The sequence below is a fragment of the Colobus angolensis genome, unplaced genomic scaffold (genome assembly GCF_000951035.1).
Source record: "Colobus angolensis palliatus isolate OR3802 unplaced genomic scaffold, Cang.pa_1.0 Scaffold67, whole genome shotgun sequence".
NCBI lineage: Eukaryota > Metazoa > Chordata > Mammalia > Primates > Cercopithecidae > Colobus > Colobus angolensis.
Window position 1 is genome coordinate 1,749,568 of NW_012120376.1, and position 6,905 is coordinate 1,756,472.

Consider the following 6,905-nt stretch of genomic DNA (forward strand, 5'->3'; position numbering starts at 1 on the left):
GCTGTGGGATTGGGTCCTTCTCAAATAAGGAAGAGAAAAATAGTGTCCTGTGAATTGGGGTACTGATCTAATAAGACACCTTTCAAGAGAAATTCTCTAGCATAAAAGTTAACTCCTGACAGGGTGGAGAAATGAAAACAGTGTAAGTGCTGGTGGAGAAGATGCCTGGGCGAAAAAAACCTCTTATTCCTATGCAAATGGATTTTTCCAACAGGGAGAGAAACTTTTAATTGCTATCCAACTGAATTGGATGCCTCAGCTGGGGGACAGGGAATGGAAAGACTCTGTGAATGCATGGTGGGGAACACAGGCCAGCTGGCTGCATGGAGCCCAGCCCAAGGCCATCCTGGGGCCTGGACAGTGGCTGTGGCTCAGTCCTGTCCTGTGTGGCCATTGGGTGCCATATGCACATTTGGCAGACATGGCTATGCTCCCCTGCTGGGAAGGAGGGTGGGGCAGGGAGCTGCCATTCACCCATCTGTCATGTGAGCATGCCTGTGGCCATTGTCTCACAACCAAGGAAAACTAGGTACATGGACACATTGAAAGGTGAAGAAGGCAGGATTTATTAAGTGAAAGGAAAGCTCTCAACAAAGAGAGGGGTCCTGCATGCAGGTTTCCACCTCACAAATTGAATACCAGGCCACCATACACAAGTTGAAGAGGCCAGGCTCCTCCCCTGCATAAGGAGTGAATTCCCAGTGGCTCCACCCCATTCTTCCAGTGCATATGTGGGTCCTTAGTCTGAGCCACTCCACACTGATTTATTTCCCTTACTGCACATATGTTAAGGGATGGAATTTTGCACCATGGGCATGTTTAGGCAAGTCCCCTGTGCATAATGACCTGGGTGGGTCGGAGGTTCTCTGGGGAGCTTTGCCTATTTGCCTAAGCATTTGGTTGTCTCCTGCTTCATCACTATCTACCACCAAGGACCATTGTAAAGATTAAGTGAAAGATCGGTTAGTTTCTGCAAAGTTATAATGCTAGACAAATGTGTTCTAACATTATTACCATTATTACAATGTGACAGAGAAGACACATAGCTCTTGATGCTCTTTGTGAAATCTACATCACATTTTCTATCAGTGAGAGAGAGTTATTAAGCTCTAACATTACATTGTTAATTAAAACAAGGTCACACTATACTGTGGCTCTTACAAGATTTTAATATTATAATTATGGACACATTTTCTTTTAAACATTCATAGATATGAGTAAATAGTATATGTCTATGACACTTTTATGCTATTCTAAGCATTGAATAGATTATATTTGATCTTTCATTCCCAATTATAAATGAAACTGGCTTTCTTAAAAAGACCAGCTCTAAGTCAGTTAACAATCTTATTTTAATTAAATATTTATTTCACAAGCATTTATTTGGAGGTGTAATGTATGGTTTTAAGTTGTCTACAAATTTTAACTCATCTAATCCTCATAGAACTTCATGAAGTAGGTACTCTTATTGTCTGCATTTTACTGATAGGGAAATTGAGGCAATCAGCAGTTAAGCAGTTTGCATAGGTCACACAGCTAGTAAGTGATGAAGGAAGACTCAAATCCCTAACATCTGGCTAGAGTCTTGCTCATGAGTAGTAACGTGATATCAGTCATGGAGTTTCCTACAGCCCTGTATAGGAAAATGCTGTAAATCCTGTGAGCAATATTCAATGATGCCTGTAATTTCCTAGGTCAGTTGATTTGAGTGCTGTACAAATAAGGCCAAGGTTAAAGGCCAGATTCTTAGGAAGAACTTTATATGTAGATCAATGGAGTTTATTTATCCAGATCATGTCTCCTATGGACTAGAAAAAAATAAAAGAAGAAATGAGCAATGTCCAACACAGCAAGGGGATAATCATGCGCTCCCTAACGTTGACTGGAAGTCATCTTTGCATATTTGCACAACGATGATAACACACAGGATGCTTTCAAAAGCCCAGGTTCTTTCACATCCAGCTCATTATACCTAAATAAATGTTCCCACCTACTATTATTAGTAGGTGAAATCTCATAGAATTTGAACAGACTACCATATGGAGGTTTACATGTCTTTTGTTTAAAGTATGTGGCTTTAGTCCTGCACTGTAAATGTGTTAAAGCCATGGTCAAATAAATTCTGTTTCTCAGAATTATTGTGTAACCCAGACATAGATACACCAACTCTTTGTATCATGATCCAACCCTAATTATTCTTTCAATCTTTGGAAATGGGAACTACCTTTATTATCCCCGATCTACATTAACCATCATTCCTCAATGATTATCATTCAAGTGCTAATTACATTGGTGCTGTCATCTATGAGTTCTTTCATTAATTCTGAGAGATAATTTATGTGAAATGGAGATATAAATTCATTAAATAGTCTCCTTGCTTATACATATGCATCTGATAACTAATTTTTTCTGTGCATTACACTTCTTTTGTAAAGAAGTAATACTTTTTGAGAGAGCAGATAGAAGTAAAACAGAAATTTTAAAAGGGTATTGTATTTTAAGACACACCTACTATAATACCAGACACTTAATTTATCTAATTTCATTTTATGCTTTCTAAATTCATGTGGGAATATGCATAATCATTGTGAATTTACAGGGAAAATTGATTCAGGTATATAAGTAACTATCTCAGGGCTACAAAATGTATACAAAAAAAGCTGAATGTCAAATCTAAGGCTTCTCAAACTCCAAAGTACTTGTACAGTACTTTCTATTATGTTTTGTAATTTTCCTTCAACCACCTAAAAGCATAATTTTACAGCATCTAGCCCAAACAGAGGGATTTTGGTTTGCTTTTAAAAGAAAGTAAAGAAATTAGTTTTACTAGCATTTTCCATGTCTCAGTTTATGACTTTCAGTTAATATTTATACAAGCCTATACTCTACAAATCTACATTTAAAATGCTATGGTCTTTTGTACATTTTTTGCAATAGTTGGTGCTCATTATAGAGCTCTCTGTGTAGTCACATCAATATGTTTAGGTAAACTCTTCTTCAGTTTCAATTGCTTAGTCATTCTTGAACTAACTTTCTGTTAATCTATAGGAATCCACTGGTATCTCTGACTAAGGATTCCCAGACATAAGCTTTGATCCACTCCAAAACAGAATTGAATCTTTTGCTATATCTAGAACTAATCCACTCAGGATTTTTTTGGAATGGAGAAAATGTGAGAGTTTACTAGAATTTTGAGGGTTGCTTTCATTTAGAATCCTAGTTATTGAGGTAAAAGAAACTTATAATGTTTGGCCAGTGGAAATTTGTTTCAGTATATTTTGCTTATTTCATGGAGGTTATCCTTAAAAGACAAACTATTATTGATGACAAGCTGAGGCCTTTTATTCCCCTGGATTCTTTTATTATAGGTGCAATGAGGCACAGGTTCTTGTATAGGTGCAATGAGGCACAAGATTCTAACCTGAGTTCTGTTATCATTTCAGTTAGATCCTTAATAATATTTTAAATAGTAAATGTATGCAGTAAAATATATTAACATGTTCTAATCACAGATTCATATCAAGTATAAACAATTAAAATTAGATTTGCAGTTAACTTGTTCACTTTTAGGAAATCCATACATATATAAATATTACTTGATCCAAAATAATAATTGCAGATTTTCTCTTCTCTATTTAGACTTTCTCTCTAAGTAATGTCATCCATGCTGATGACTCCCCAAATGTGTATCTTCAGCCTAATCTTGCCCTTGAAAGCCAATCACATTACTCCAGCAACCTACTTGACATCTCCACTCAGATGTCTAACAGAATGTGGACAAAACAGAACTTTTGATTCTGTCTCAACCTCCAAGCCTTCTTTCAGTTTCCTTTAATTTTGTAAATATAATCACCATATGCTCAGGTTTTCATGTTAAAAACTTAGAATCATCTTTGATTCTGTTCTTCTTTTCTTACCTGCACATCGAATTCATCAGCAAGTGTTATTAACTCTATAGCTCCAAATACTCTGCATTTAGTTCTCCCTCTTTCCTCTCCTATCACCTCAGTCCAATTCACCATAATCTCCTACCTATAAAAATGAAAAAGTTTCTTAACTATTCAGCCTATTCCTATTCCTATACTCTACTCTCCACACAATAGTCAGAATGGATTTTTCAAAATATAAATCAACCTTTCAACAAATGGTCTTGGGGCATTTGGATATTCATACGCAAAACAGACAAACAGAAAATCTTAACCTAAACTTTTCACTTATGCAAAAGCTAACTCAAAACACATTATGGACCTAAATGTAAGATGTAAACCTGTAAAGCTTTTAGAAAACTATGGAAGAAAATATTTGGGATATAAATGCAGGCACATCCTTTTTTGGCTTGAGACTAAAACATGATTCATAAAAGGAAAAAATGCTAACTTGGACTTCATCAAAATTAAAAACTTTTGCTTTGTGAAAAACTATATGAAAAGGTTGAAAAGACAGGCTACAGACTTGGAGAAAATAATTTTGAACCACATGTCCAATAAAGAACTAATGTCTAGAATATATAAAGAACTCCCAAAAATCAACAGTTAAAAACCAAGCAATTCAAGTATAAAATGGACAGAAGACATGTGAATAAATATTTCACTGAGTAGAATATAAATATGCTAAATAAGTGGATGAAAACATGTTCAAAATCATTAGCCACTAGGGAAATGCAAATCAAAAAACAGTGAGATATTACTACACAACAATTGATATAGCTAAGATGAAAAGTAGTTGCCTAATTTACATTCCCACCAACAGTGTAAAAATGTTTCTATTTCTCCGCAAGCTTGCCAGCGTTTGTTATTTCTTGACTTCTTAATAATCACCATTCTGCATGGGGTGAAATGGTATCTCATTGTAATTTTGATTTGCATTTCTCTAATGATCAGTGATGTTGAGCTTTTTTTCATATGTTTGTTGACTGCATGAATGTCTTCTTTTGAGAAGTGTCTGTTCATGTCCTTTGCCCACTTTTTAGTGTTTTTTTTTTTTTTCTTATAAATTTGCTTAAGTTCCTCATAGAGTCTGAATATTAGACTTTGGTCAGATGGATAGATTGCAAAAGTTTTCTCCCATTCTGTGGGTTGTCTGTTTATTCTGATGATAGCTTCTTTTGCTGCGTAGAAGCTCTTTAGTTTAATTAGATCCCATTTGTCAATTTTCACTTTCGTTGCAATTGCTTTTGGAGATTTCATCATAAAATCTTTGCCCTTACCTATGTCCTGAATACCTGAATGGTATTGCCCAGATTTTTTCTAGGGTTTTTATAGTTTTGGATTTTACATTAAGGTCTTTAATTCATCTTGAGTTAATTTTTGTGTGAAGTGTAAGGAAAAGGTCCAGTTTCACTTTTCTGCATAGGACTAGCCAGTTCTTCCAGCTTCATTTATTAAACAGGGAATCCTTTCCCCATTTTTTTGGTCAGGTTTGTCGAAGATCAGATGATTGTAGGTGTGCTGTACCATTTCTGAGTTCTGTATTCTGTTCCATTGGTCCATGTGTCTATTTTTGTAAAAATACCATGCTCTTTTGGTTACTGTAGCCTAGTAGTATAGTTTAAAGTCAGGTAGTATGATGCCTCCAGCTTTGTTCTTTTGCTTAAGATTGTCTTGGCTCTACAGGCTGTTTTTGGTTCCACATGAATTTTAAAATAGTTTCTTCTAATTCTGTGAAGAATGTCAATGGTACTTTACTGGGAATAGCACTGAATCTATAAATTACTTTGGGCAGTATGGTCATTTTCATGGTATTGATACTTCCTCTTCATGAGCATGGACTGTTTTTCCATTTGTTTGTGTCCTCTCTTATTTCCTTGAGCAGTGGTTTGTAGTTCTCCTTGAAGAGGTCCTTTACTTCCTTTGTTAGCTGTATTCCTAGGTATTTTATTCTTTTTGTAGTAATTGTGAATAGGAGTTCATTCATTGTGGAAGACAATGTAATGGTTCCTCAAAGATGTAGAACTGAATATACCATTTGACCTAGCAGTCCCATTACTAGGTACATACCCAAAGGAATATAAATCATTCCATTATAAAGATATGTGCATGTTCATTGCAGCAATATTCATAGCAGCACATACATGGAATCAACTCAAATTCAGTCATTAATGGTAGACTGGATTAAAAAAAAATCTACATAGACAACATGGAATACTATGCAGCCATAAAAAAGAACAAGATCATATCCTTTGCAGGGACATGGATGAAGCGGGAAGCCATTATCCTCAGCAAACTAATGCAGGAACAGAAAAACAAACACCTCATGTTCTCACTTATAAGAGGGAGATGAATAATGAGAACACATGGACACATGGAGGGGAACAACACACACTGGGGCCTATTGCAGGAGGGTGTGGGTGTGGGAGAACATCAGGAAAAATAGCTAATGCATTCTGGGTTTAATACCTAGGTGATAGGTTGATAGATGCAGCAAACCACCATGGCACACGTTTACCTATGTAACAAACCTGCACATCCTGCACATGTACCCCAGAACTTAAAATTAAAAAAAAAATACAGAAAAGTAGTGGCAATACCAAATGAAGACTGTATCAATTCTGTTACTGTCATAAATGCCTAAGTCCAAACTGGGGACTGGAATGTAGTCAAATAAGTAAATGTATATACTAGTAGACAGCACTAAACAAATGTATGGTGGAAGGAATTATTGAGTTGTTCTGTCTAGGAGTGTCCCCAATATATTTGTGAACAGGTACATTGATGAGTGGATACATGTCTACAGGTGGAATACAGAATAAATTGCAGTTGCACAATCATTACCTTTAAGGATCAGGAAGGATAAAGGGGATGGAGAGTCACATTTCACTATATTACATCTCTCCACTACCTTGTCTCAAAAGTGTTAACGTGTCCTTCACTGAATGGAGAAGAAGCAGAACTCTGGATTGGGAATTG